The 12,167-nt window shown below is 42.0% G+C and overlaps 1 protein-coding gene across 1 annotated transcript in view; it reads right to left on the bottom strand.

Moving 5' to 3' along the window:
• Nucleotides 1-12,167, bottom strand: part of CNTN5 (contactin 5) — a 2,082,395-nt gene that overhangs the window by 1,259,902 nt on the left and 810,326 nt on the right. The gene's annotated exons all lie outside the window — the stretch shown is intronic.

Genomic DNA, 12,167 nt, shown 5'->3' with positions numbered 1-12,167 from the left:
GCTCGCCGCTGCCCAGCACTGGCTTCAATGGCAGAAGCAGGCAAAGTAGCAGTAATCCTATGCACAGAGTGAGACAGAGCAAGACGCTGGGACCGACGTCTCCACTGAGCAGACTCCACTGCGGCTGGAGAAGAATGGGAGACCGCAGCAGAGATGGTTCGAGATTCCCCCTGTGCAGAGGCGGGAACTCAACACCTAACAGAACTATTCCCAGGGAACAGGATATGTAAAGAATAACAAACTCAGCTTTCTTCATCTATACACGTACCTGAATCCAGCGCAGGTCAGCCATTGATCAGCGCTGAGACAAGAAATATTGATGTCACCATTCCACCAGCTGACTGGTAATTGGCTGCAGCGGTCTGGTGACTTAATCAGCAAATCATGTGACACTGCTAAAAGTCATCTGACCACTTCAGCCTGTCACAAACAGCAGCAAACGTGTGACTGGTGGAACAGTGACATCACCACTCTCTTTGTCACAGTAGACCACGGATCGGCATTCATTGGATCCTGGTGGGTGTTGGTAGATGAGTAAGGCTGTTTCTTATTTTTTTTTGCTTATCCAATGTTTTAGTTTGTCCGAAAATTCCTTTAAGAGTCGTTAATGATCATTTTCTGTTGAAGTGGATCTTGAGGGTATGTCAGTAAATAATTCCTACAAAACAATGGCTGAAGACCATGCCGTGAAGCTGGACACGAAACACTCACACTATTGTTAGGGACAATGATTAATGGCTGGAGGCTGACAGGACTGTGCCTGGCATCACCCTCATTACCAAGTAATTAAGAAACATTTGTAAAGTGTAACAAGAGGCTTTAGAACAACTTTGCAAAACTATTAGGCTTCATATGAACTCCTCCTATACTCAATAGCATAGAGGAATAAAAGGGTTATTCTGAAGCTGCTGAGCAATAATATAACATTTATCATTAGATCCATAAACTATTGCGTCATTTATAATATTGCAAAACCCATAAAAATTAAAGAAACCTCCCATGAATATATGGTTTCATTAGATCTGTGTATTTGTGATGTGCATTAAGTGTAGTGTCTGTATATTAATATTCACACTTTTCTCCACTTTCTCCAGGATCCAGTAGTGTTCTGCTCCTCTTCTCAGAGTCACACAAAAAAGAAATACTAAGACTTTTTGCAGTGATACTGATTCATTTTAACTTAAAGGGTTTTCCCATGAACAAAGTTAACTGTAGTTAACACTTTAATCAATAGATCTTGGAATAATAATCATTTCCACAATTGGATGTGTTTAAATAAAATGTTCCTGTGCTGAGATAATCTTATAAATGTGCCCCTGCTGTGTACTGTGTAATTGCTGTGTCTGATCGTACAGAGACATGGTCTGATCGTACCACAGCTCCTGGGCAGGGGCGGAAACAAAAGAGTATACTGTTATTGCAACAGGGAATCGTAAATGATTATTTCTGCGAGGTAAAAACTGGCAGGGAAATATTTTGCCTCACCAAAAGAATAATTTGTGATCCCATGTTGTCCTGTCAGTATACTCTTTTGCTTCCTCCCCTGCCCAGGAGCTGTGGTATGCTCAGACCATGTTCCTATATGATCAGACACAGCCATTACATAGTACACAGCAGGGGCACATTTATAAGATAATCTTAGCACAGGAACATTTTACTGAAACACATCCAATTGTGGAAATTAGTATTATTCCAAGATCTATTGATTAAAATGTACTTTGTCCATGTGAAAACCCTCTAAGGCGGTAATAAACATTAGATGACTGTCAGCCAAGTGGTTGGCAGATGAATTATTCATTCTTGGTTGTCTCGCCCATACACAGGAGATCTCCTGTGCAGTCTATGAGAAAGAGACTGACTGACACTTGGTTGGCGCTGCCGTGCCCCTATATACATTAGATTTTCTGTGATATTGGCACGTGCAGCCGACTGAAGTCTACAAGATTGCTCGTATTCACATGTCTTCCTTTGGATTGGATTTTTACTGTAAATAGTTAAATTAAGTTATTAAAACTACAAAACTCTTGCCCTATCCGATTTGTGGTTTTCATTGACAGAACATGTAGTACCAAGTTTAATTTACACATGTCCATGGTTTTTTGCTGACCATGTATCCACAAAAAAAGTCTCCTAGACCTGGATCCAATGAAAATCACCCAAACAAATCTATGGGTCTGTGAAAAATCACATTGACATTCGCAAGCTGTGTACTATCTATTTTAAATATTGCTTTGCTTAGGAGAAGCTACGCAATTTTTTTTTTTTGCTTCAAAGAAAATCACCAATTGTGAAAAATGAAGCAGGGACCGAATGCTGATGAATATCGCATCCAGAAAACTAATGAAAAATGTACATCTAAATTAGGCCTATGGGTGTGATTAAATTTTGGCCTAAGGCCTACGATTACTGCAGTAACATCAAGATTTAAATAGACCATTCAGCTAGGTCCTGAAATGGACTCCTTTGCTAATACTTAGCCCAAAACAAAACCTTTCCATCACTGCAATCAACAGGGAAAGATCCACAAGAAAGTATAAAGATCGATAGTAGTAAAAGCCTATTTAAATAAATCATCTCCCGATAATGAGAGAGTGACTATAAAAGAGCAAGGACGCACTGTCACAATGTCTACTGATAGAATCAATACAATCTTGGATGGTCAGCCCAAGTAATGAAAAGACTGACGAGACACAAGTCCCACTGCCCGGGTCGCTGGCCGTTATCTCACTGGAGATCATTGTATCTTGGCATGTAATATTGAAACTCGGTTGTTTCTTTTGTTTTCCTTTTATGCTTCTTAAAGATAAAGAAAGAGCCTTTAGTTTATCTAGTGGAGCTCTTAAGGGAACGAGAACTCATTACGCTTCTCTACAAACCATAACGAGGTGCATCACATGAATTCCGTACGTCTGGAGCATTGTTGGGTCCTGCTAATTTCCTGCTTTTCCGAATCGATGGAAGCACAGTTCATCCAGATAAGTAATAGGTGAAAAATGTTTCTGCTTTGTTGTTTTAATATTTTTTTTTATTTTGTTTTGTTTTGTTTTGCTTTGTTTTGTCACAATAGTAATGAGTGGTAATAGCACCATCTCTACTAAAACACAATTGGTAGCATATTTAAAGAAAAAAAATCCGGTTATTGATATTAGTGACATGAAGTTGCCTAAATGTCAAGGTGTTTAAAGACAACCTGTCATAATGAGAGACCAGTTTAAAAGGGACACTTTTTATGATTCTGAGCAAAGGGCTGCTGCAAAAATTGCATATACAGTACTTGTTTTTCTATGAACCTGAGAAGACAGCAGCAGCCCAGTTCCCGCTTCTATGAGGCTGAGCAGAAAATGATGTATGCCTCCTATTATTATTTTTATTATTATGTTAGGACTGGCGGAACGCACCAAGACAGATGATAAAGGTGCGTTCGCAGTCCGGGGTCCACCGTGCAGGTGAGAACCTGCTGGTAGCAATTAGCAGACAATATGGCGGTACACTAAAGTATACACGCGTGGGTTAAACCTCACCCAGCGTGAAGAAAGCGATCCTGTTAATTCACAGGACCGCAGTACCGCACTAGTGCGCGAGCAAGTGGTCAGCGGACTTAACCCCAGAAGGGATTGGAGCCCGATTAGACCCTTGCTGGCGTAACACCGCAACTGGGTGTGTAGAGAACCTTAAGCAATCTATGTGCACAAGAGTGCGAGCGATGCCGCACTAACGGACGCCACTAACCACCCAGACTCGGGTATGGAAAGCGCAAGGCAGGCGCACGGCGCCGTACTGGCAGGCACAGCTACAGGACGCTGTGATGTGTGTTTAGTGCTGTAGGCTAAGTCGGGCGCTAGGTAGCAGCCATACACCTTCCGCGAACAGACATTCAATAGGGTAGGGGTTTCCAAGGACGACTTGCACTCACAACATACACACATAAGCAATTGTAAGACAATACTAGCGCATGGCCGTGCGGTCATGCGCAGTTTATATAGCAGCAGCACAGGAAGTGGCCACAGCACTTTTGCCCTTCTAGGACCTGCCAAGAGGACCAATGGAATGTGCTGCAGAGCCTGAGCACATGACCCTCGATCTCCAACGGGAGACCTTACGCTGGGCATGCTCAGTACATGCAGACAAGGACTTAGTCCCAGAGAAGTCCGCTCGCTGCTGACCAGCACTGACTTTAATGGCAGAGACTGGAGAAGCAGCACTAACTCTCAGAACAGAGTGAGAATGAGCAAGACGCTGGGACCGACGTCCTTGCTGAGCAGGCTCCACTGCGGCTGGACAAGAATGGGAGACCGCAGCGGAAGTGGCTCGAGATTCCCCCTGTGCAGAAGCGGGAACTCGACCCCTAACATATTATTTATTGTTATAGCGCCATTTATTCCATGGCGCTTTACATGTGAGGAGGGGTATACATAATAAAAACAAGTACAATAATCTTAAACAATGCAAGTCATAACTGGTACAGGAGGAGTGAGGACCCTGCCCGCGAGGGCTCACAATCTACAAGGGATGGGTGAGAATACAGTAGGTGAGGGTAGAGCTGGTCATGCAGCGGTTTGGTCGATCGGTGGTTACTGCAGGTTGTAGGCTTGTCGGGCTCCTATGGGCCATAGGCTCCTATGGATCTGAGCAGAGAGCTGCTGCAAATAGTGGCCCATGTCTAAGACATCTTTCTACGAGTTTGACGAGAGAGCTGCTGCAGGCAGTGGCTTAGGCTACTTTCACAATTCCGTCACAATGCGTCGTTTTGGAGAAAAAAACGCATCCTGCAAAGTTCCCCGCAGGATGTGTTTTTTCTCCATAGACTTGCATTAGTGACGCATTGCGACTTACGGCCACACGTCGCGTCCATCGTGCGACGGATGCGTCGTGTTTTGATGGACCGTTGGCACAAAAAACGTTCCAAGTAACATATTTATGTGCGACGTGTCCACCATTTCCGACCGCGCATGTGCGGCCGGAACTCCGCCCCTTCCTCCCCGGACATTACAATGGGGCAGCGGATGCATTAAAAAACTGCATCCGCTGCCCCCTTTGTTCATTTATTTCACAACACCGTCGGTACGTCGGGCCAACGCATGGCGACGGCCCCGTACTGACGGAAGTGTGAAAGTAGCCTCATGCAGTGTTAGTTTACTGTGATATGATTCTCTCCCATGAGAGAATCATATCATACATGCAAAGATGACGGAGAACTTAATTTCTCCATCGTGTGTCTGCGTAAATCGAACTGTACTCGGATGACATGCAACTGTGAAGGGTTAAACTAAGATCAAAACTAAAGGCTTCATTTTTTTGCTTCTAACTCTGTCTTGTTTCTCATGAGGATAAAATTTTGTTACTTAATTAGGCTATAATTCATAATTGGTATAAAGACCTTGAGTATTCTGACTCGAACCAAGGAGGGGACTCGGGGGTGTATCGCTACATAAGACTCTGAGGCACCAGTCAGTATGCTCTTTTTTGTGCCAAAAAGACACGACCATATATGTAGTTTCTGGTTTTTCTGTATCCTCTTAGGTTAAGTTTTTCCTGTTTTTTTATAGGTTAAGTTCTGAAAGTGTGTTTTTATACTATTGGTTGAAGTAGAATTTGCTAACATGATAAAAGTGCAACACAATAAACAGGGGCAAGGAATCTCCCAAACAGAGATACGTCTCAGTCTGGTCATTCTCAGTTGCGGCAATACCCTGTTATTAAATTTGAAAATCACTAAGGTCAACTGTGAAGGGTCACTTTAGATCCTCCCTCAACACAACCACAAAACTGAAAGGGTGCGTGTGATGCCGAATCAACATGAGAAAAAAATTCAGATCCGCGCTGCCCCATCGTATAACTTTGTTCCAAGTCCTGTCTGATAAAACATCAGATAGCACTCATCTGAGTTATATACTCGTGTGGGCGAGCCCTAAAGGTGACCATACACATTAGATGTTCATTAGATGAATATTGGCTGATCGATCATTTGACCAACAGCCATCTCAGATGACTATACAGAATACAGGATCACTCGTTTAGCCAAGTGCTACTGGGTTTTTTATGAGAAAGTTGCCAACCAAAACGCCATCCAGTGGCTTATATCAGGGAGAACAATGTGATTGGCAGTCTAAAACTGCAATTCTCCCGACGATCATTTGAAGACGCTCTCATGCAAATTAACCCATCGGATAATGTCGATAATGGCAGATTCGACCAACATAAGTGTAATGTGTATGTCCAGTATTAGGCTGTGGTAACACTGTGCCAGCACCACCACCAAATTTTCTTGGGTAAAGACGCTCCAGGAAAACACCACTGTTAGCTTTCCTCAAGGTGCTTTGCCAGAAAATTTATTTTTTGTCAAGTTTTTAGTAATATGCACCTTTTTTACAACATTCTCTGTACAGTGGCCCTCCTACTGATTGAGCACTGAGGCTCATGCCAATACATTTGGGCCATTGAAGGATCTATGTCATTCTACAGATCTTTCAGACTCTATGGATCTCATTATACCATAACTTTGTATTATAAAGAAACCTATTCCATCGATAAATGTATTTTACCCCATAAGCCACCCCTAGGGGGAGCATACTGTACTGCGTAAAGTGAAGGATATGGCAGTGTGCTCCCTCAAGTGGTGACCAAAACAGAAAAGATTTTTATCATCCAAACACTCAACATATGTTTTACGGTTTATGCTTAAACTTTATCAAACAGAAAGACTAAAATATTTGAATTGGGTAAAAAGATTTATAAAAACATTGGAATATGTACATGAGTGTGATAGGAATTAATGCATTTATGGCCACCTGCTGTTATTAGATCCTCTGTGTGAAGCTGTGACACTAATATAATGATGCAATAATTAAAAGAAGCAAAATGCTAGATAGCCAGTAAGATAGTCAGATAAATGATTATCCCAATATATCTGTTGCTAAAGCATCAAGGGAGCGCAATAAAAGAAACGCTGATGTCGGCACAGCTCAACGGCGTACACAAACCGATGGAGTCCACAGATGTTCCAAACAGATGTCTTAGACAGCAAATCTATCTGACAAACAGGTTATATGGCTGGTGTATCGCTGCATATCTTCTTTTTTTCTTAGCAGTCTTGATAAAACCTGATACACATTTGATTGTGTGCTTTTGACCCAAATAACCTGTATTTAAGGAAGGGATCTGACTCCGGTAAGGACAATGAGCTTTGGGCAAACGGAAGGTTACATAGAGGACATCGTTATCAGATCTGCATGTGGCGATCTGTCAGTAAATTGAATATCCCAATATAGATGTCAACTTTTATCAACCTTAAGTACAAATTATATAACGTGATTATCTTGCCTATATGGATTACACTGACATGGAAATGGCAATTAAAGGGTGTAGAAGCAATTGGAGACATAGATGAAGATTAGATAAGGCCTGTTTTGGGGTTATGTGAATTTTGCCTCATTATAATTTAAGAGAGGGCAATTTTCCAAAATCTGTGCCATAGCTTGTATCAATACATTAGAGCAAAGCTGTATTACGATGGTAGTGCTTGTGTATGGACACAACACTGGTAGATGTCTGATGTGCCCTAGCTTTAGCCCCATGGCTGGAAGAGAGTATTCTCATGTACAGCACCATGGAATTAATGGTGCTGTATAAATAAATAATAATAATAATTGTCCAGATCGCAGCTTGGCAAAGCAGAGAGTATCACAAATGTGTGGGTTGCGCTCATGGAAATGATGAGATCCAAAGAATATAAGCAAGCTTTTTTTATTCACACCAACGCGTTTCGGCAACTTTCTCAAGTTAAAAAAAAACAAATGTGGCACTTTTCACCGAATTGCATCGGTGTAAATAAAGAACTTGACATACTCTCCGAATCTCATCCTTTCCTTGAGCGCAGCCCGCACATCGCGTTTTGCTTTGCCAATCTGCAACACTACACACAGCCAATGAGTGGCAGTGGCGATGTTTTGGAAGAAAAAGTAAAACCGATTCTAAATCCTGATACATACTACAGAAACATGTCTGTCGAGAGATCTGTCTGCTACATGTGTCCACCTGTTGGATATGATCTGAATTATAGCCTGTTGTGGGCTTAACTGGCATGTCATGAGATTGAATTGGGAGAGAAAGGTTGAACTTGATGGACCTAGGTCTTTTTTCAACCTTTGTAACTGCGAAATGAATTTATATTGTGAGAAATTTGAGTCCTTAAACAAATATGCGGGAAGGTGGACCCATGTGACGTGTGAATGTTCAGCCAAGCTGCTAGTGTATGTTGATGGAGAAAAGGACAATTCTGAACTGTAAAACCTATCAACTAAAAATCACATGCTAGCAAAACCTTCAACAAGCTGCAAATCATTTTACAACTGCCAGATGACCACACTAAGATACGTATAGTGTAGGCGCTTCCCGACAGAGTATGGCACAGAAATGTTCTTTTATAAAGTTTCTTATCTCACCCTCTTATGTCATTGGTTATTCCTGATCTCCGCTAAAACTAGATGAGGCTCATAAATGGTTGACACGAGAAAATACATCTCTGTAATTGAGGATAGCAATTGTGTATTACTTTAACTAATCCTATCTTACTCGAAAGTGTATTTCAAGCCCCCTTATTACAACTGTTCAGGGGTCCACAGCATGACAGCCATTAGTATCTAACATGCCGCAGTATATTGAGTCCCATGCTGCTACTACATTATACATTAGTAGACTTGGAGCGCTGTCTGGTGACATTTTATTGATATCTTTTTCTTATTGGAATCTGAAAAATAAAAGAAAATTTCCATTCCAGACAGAAATTCATGTGTGGTGGGCTTCGTCATCTTCTGCAAATTCCACTAGCACTTGGGTATATCTAAGTAACTTCTAGGAATTGAAGCCCGATTAGAATAAAGTCGATGCAGCCAGGGGCATGACTATAAAAGCTGCAGGGGTTGTAATTTCATCAGGGCCCTGGAGCCTAGCGGGGTCTAAAAGGTCTATTTGGCCAAACGAAAAGACTATTACTATTAAAGATCTCCAATAGTTGGGGGTCGTGTTTGAGATTTTGCACTGGCACCCACAAACTTCAGGTTATGCCACTGAGTTGAACCCAGCAATATCGTCGGGATATCCACAGTCTAATGTATCGAAATGCTGACAGCCGATCCTTATGTCCTCCAGTAGAGAAGACTACCAGTGCTCTTTGATACAGAACATAGGATGGGCCAAATGTGAATGCGTGCGGGAGAGTCGTGAGAGATATCTGTCTATTGCGTATTTGCGTTTGGTATCTCCAGGATCCACTGATCTTTCCTAATGTGTGTCTGCATGCATTTATACAAACTTGTGTATGTACACATTTTAATACAACACTGTTGCATGCTAATAAAACTCTCACCAGGCTGTAATTCCCATCACATCCACTAGTGGCCACATATAGACACATATACTAAATACATCTCCCAACAGAGTATCAACAAATCCATTTTTTTTTTAATTCGTTATTTCATGTCACTCATCTTGAAGAAAGGTAAAGGAAAACATATCCGTGATTGCGTGTTTGTAGTTTTAGAAGTATCTGTTATTATTTATTATTCGTGTGCAGGCAATTGCATAGAGTGTATTTTCTGGAATCTCTCAGGATCTCAATCAATTCTTACCCATTAGACTACTAGAACAAGTGTTGGTTCACCTGTCTTGTATATGATTAGAAATAAATCATTTACAATACACCAGCACTTCCCACCAAACCTTTTCCTTTGGCAAAGCCGTAGTGTAATAACAAAAAAAGTCTCAAAAGGCTTTCAGCAAATTCTTGCCATGATCCCCCAACTCATTAGAATTTTGCTTCTATTTAGCAGGTGTCAATATCAGATACTTTTTACATCCTCCAAGGGAAATTTCATGCATGTCACACAAATATATATGAAATTCCAATTTTATCAATAACATGCCTAACTTACTTATTTGCTAAATTGCACAGTCCCAATGCCCAGACGGCTACGTATTCAGATGAAAAAAGGGGGAAATAAATTAATCAATAACTCAATTTTAACGCATTTGAATTAAAAATAAATATTTAAATTGTTCCCTCTCTTCAGCTGAAAACAAAGTGGCAAAATAGAAGATAATAAACAAGATAATGTATACTGTGCATCTTGCCCTCAAGCATAAAGCCTTGTATGATCATAGGCTTCATACATAAATAATGAAACAATGGCTGAACTCGAGAATATGCTGTATTCTTAAGAATTCTGGGGAAACATGCAACTATTTCATTATTTTCCATATCTAATTCTACAATCTCTGCAAATCTTATCATTAATAATAGAGATGAGCTAATCGATTCAATGCAAATCAAATCTGAGTCTAATTTTATGAAATACGATTGCAAACAATTTGCAAACAAAATGCCCGCCATCTTGTTTCACATTGCTTAAGATTGTATCAGGCACAAAAAGCTTTACTTTTTTTTCCTAGTACGTCAGTTTTTCTAGTCAAATTTTACATCCGCACATTGTTAGGGGTCGAGTTCCCGCCGCTGCACAGGAGGAATCTGGAACCATGTCCACTGCAGTATCCCATTCTTCCCCAGCCGCAGTGGAGTCGGCCCCAGCACCTGGCTCAAGCTTATACTGTGTGTCTGGTTACAGCTGCTGCCCCAGGTTCAGCCTTTGTAACCAGCATTGATCAGCGGCGAGCAAACGTTCCAGGAGCTAAGTCCTGCTTTTCATCTACTGAGCATGCCTGTGGGACGACCTGTCATTGGAGGCCGGAGGTCACATGCTCAGGTCCTGTAGCGGCTCTGATAGACCACTAGGTCCCAGAAGGCTACATCTATAAAAGGCACGCATGGCCACTTGGCCATGCGCTAGTATAAAACTAGAATCGTGTGTGTGGATGCATGACTGTTTCTGGTGAAAGCTTCTTAATCATAGCCATCAATAGTGTTGTTGATTGTTATTGGATGATTGAGCTACCTAGCACCAGACTGTGCCATCCAGCACAAGGCACGAACTTACGGCGTCGTTTAGCCGTGGCCGCCAGTGCAGCGCCGTGCGCAACCAGTGCGCTTTCCTGACCCTAGTTAGCAGGACCGGACTGGCCATTTGGCAATTCTGGCAAATGCCAGAAGGGCCTGTCTAGTCATGGGCTGCCTTGTCTGCAACATTGTTAACAGAATCAGTGTTCTCAAGACACCCATACTGCTAAGAGTTGTGACGGAGCACAAAGTCACTGACTCCATCACTTACTCCAGCAGGCCACGGGTATCATTAGTATATTGGTGTTGTAGTAAATCTTACTTACTTTCCTCCATCCAGGGAAATATTAGTAATATATCCCATCTGGTGCTTGGGGATGGGGACAACATGGACCTGAGTTATTTCAAATGCCAGGGATGAATTTCAGCCCCAGTCCGTACCTGCTAGTTAGGGTGGATAATGGCATCCGCCAGAGCGGTGCTGTACGCTAGTTCTGTCCTAACTACCGGTTAGTGTAGGGTGGGAATTCCCGCTTGGATTCAGCATCTGACTTGCCCTCAGGCGTGGGCTCAAAAGCCACCAAGGGTCAGAGCGAGTCCAATCGCCAGTTTAGTGGGGGTGAAATATAGGGATCACATCAGCGTCTTTCAGCTGCACCCTGTGACTGCTAACAGGGCACAGCGTTTATTTGACGACTCTATGTAGCAACAGAATTCATTTCCATTCGCACTGGGTGAGGTCTAACCCACGTGTGAACAACCGTTCATCCGCCTTTACTCAGCAGCAGGTTCCATCTCTGCACGGTGGACCCCGGGCTGCGAACGCACCTCATATCTCTTTATAATATTTGGTGCATTCCGCTAGCCCTAACACACACACATGATGCACCTATACAGCACCCTATTGTCAGGTGCTCGCTTTTTGGACACGTACCCACTATGCATTTCTTATTATATGATTTTTGGGAAGACAGCTGAATTTTGATTTATAAAAAAAAATTACCGCCCAAATTTTTGTCTTTGCATACCTGTTTTTAGAGTCCAAACATCTTCTACCACTTCCGTTCCCATTAAATGCTCACGCACATCTCCTGCGCTTATGCAGTCTACTGCTACTGGGAATGGTACAGTACATAAACATGAAATGGCTCTCAAAATAAGAATAATGTTTTACTGGATTGTTGACAAGCCATTGATTTTCTCTTTAAAATCACCTATC

Source organism: Ranitomeya imitator, chromosome 3, assembly GCF_032444005.1.
Source record: "Ranitomeya imitator isolate aRanImi1 chromosome 3, aRanImi1.pri, whole genome shotgun sequence".
Lineage (NCBI taxonomy): Eukaryota > Metazoa > Chordata > Amphibia > Anura > Dendrobatidae > Ranitomeya > Ranitomeya imitator.
The sequence above is the reverse complement of the archived record's forward strand: the minus strand, read 5'-3'. Positions and strand labels throughout refer to the sequence as shown.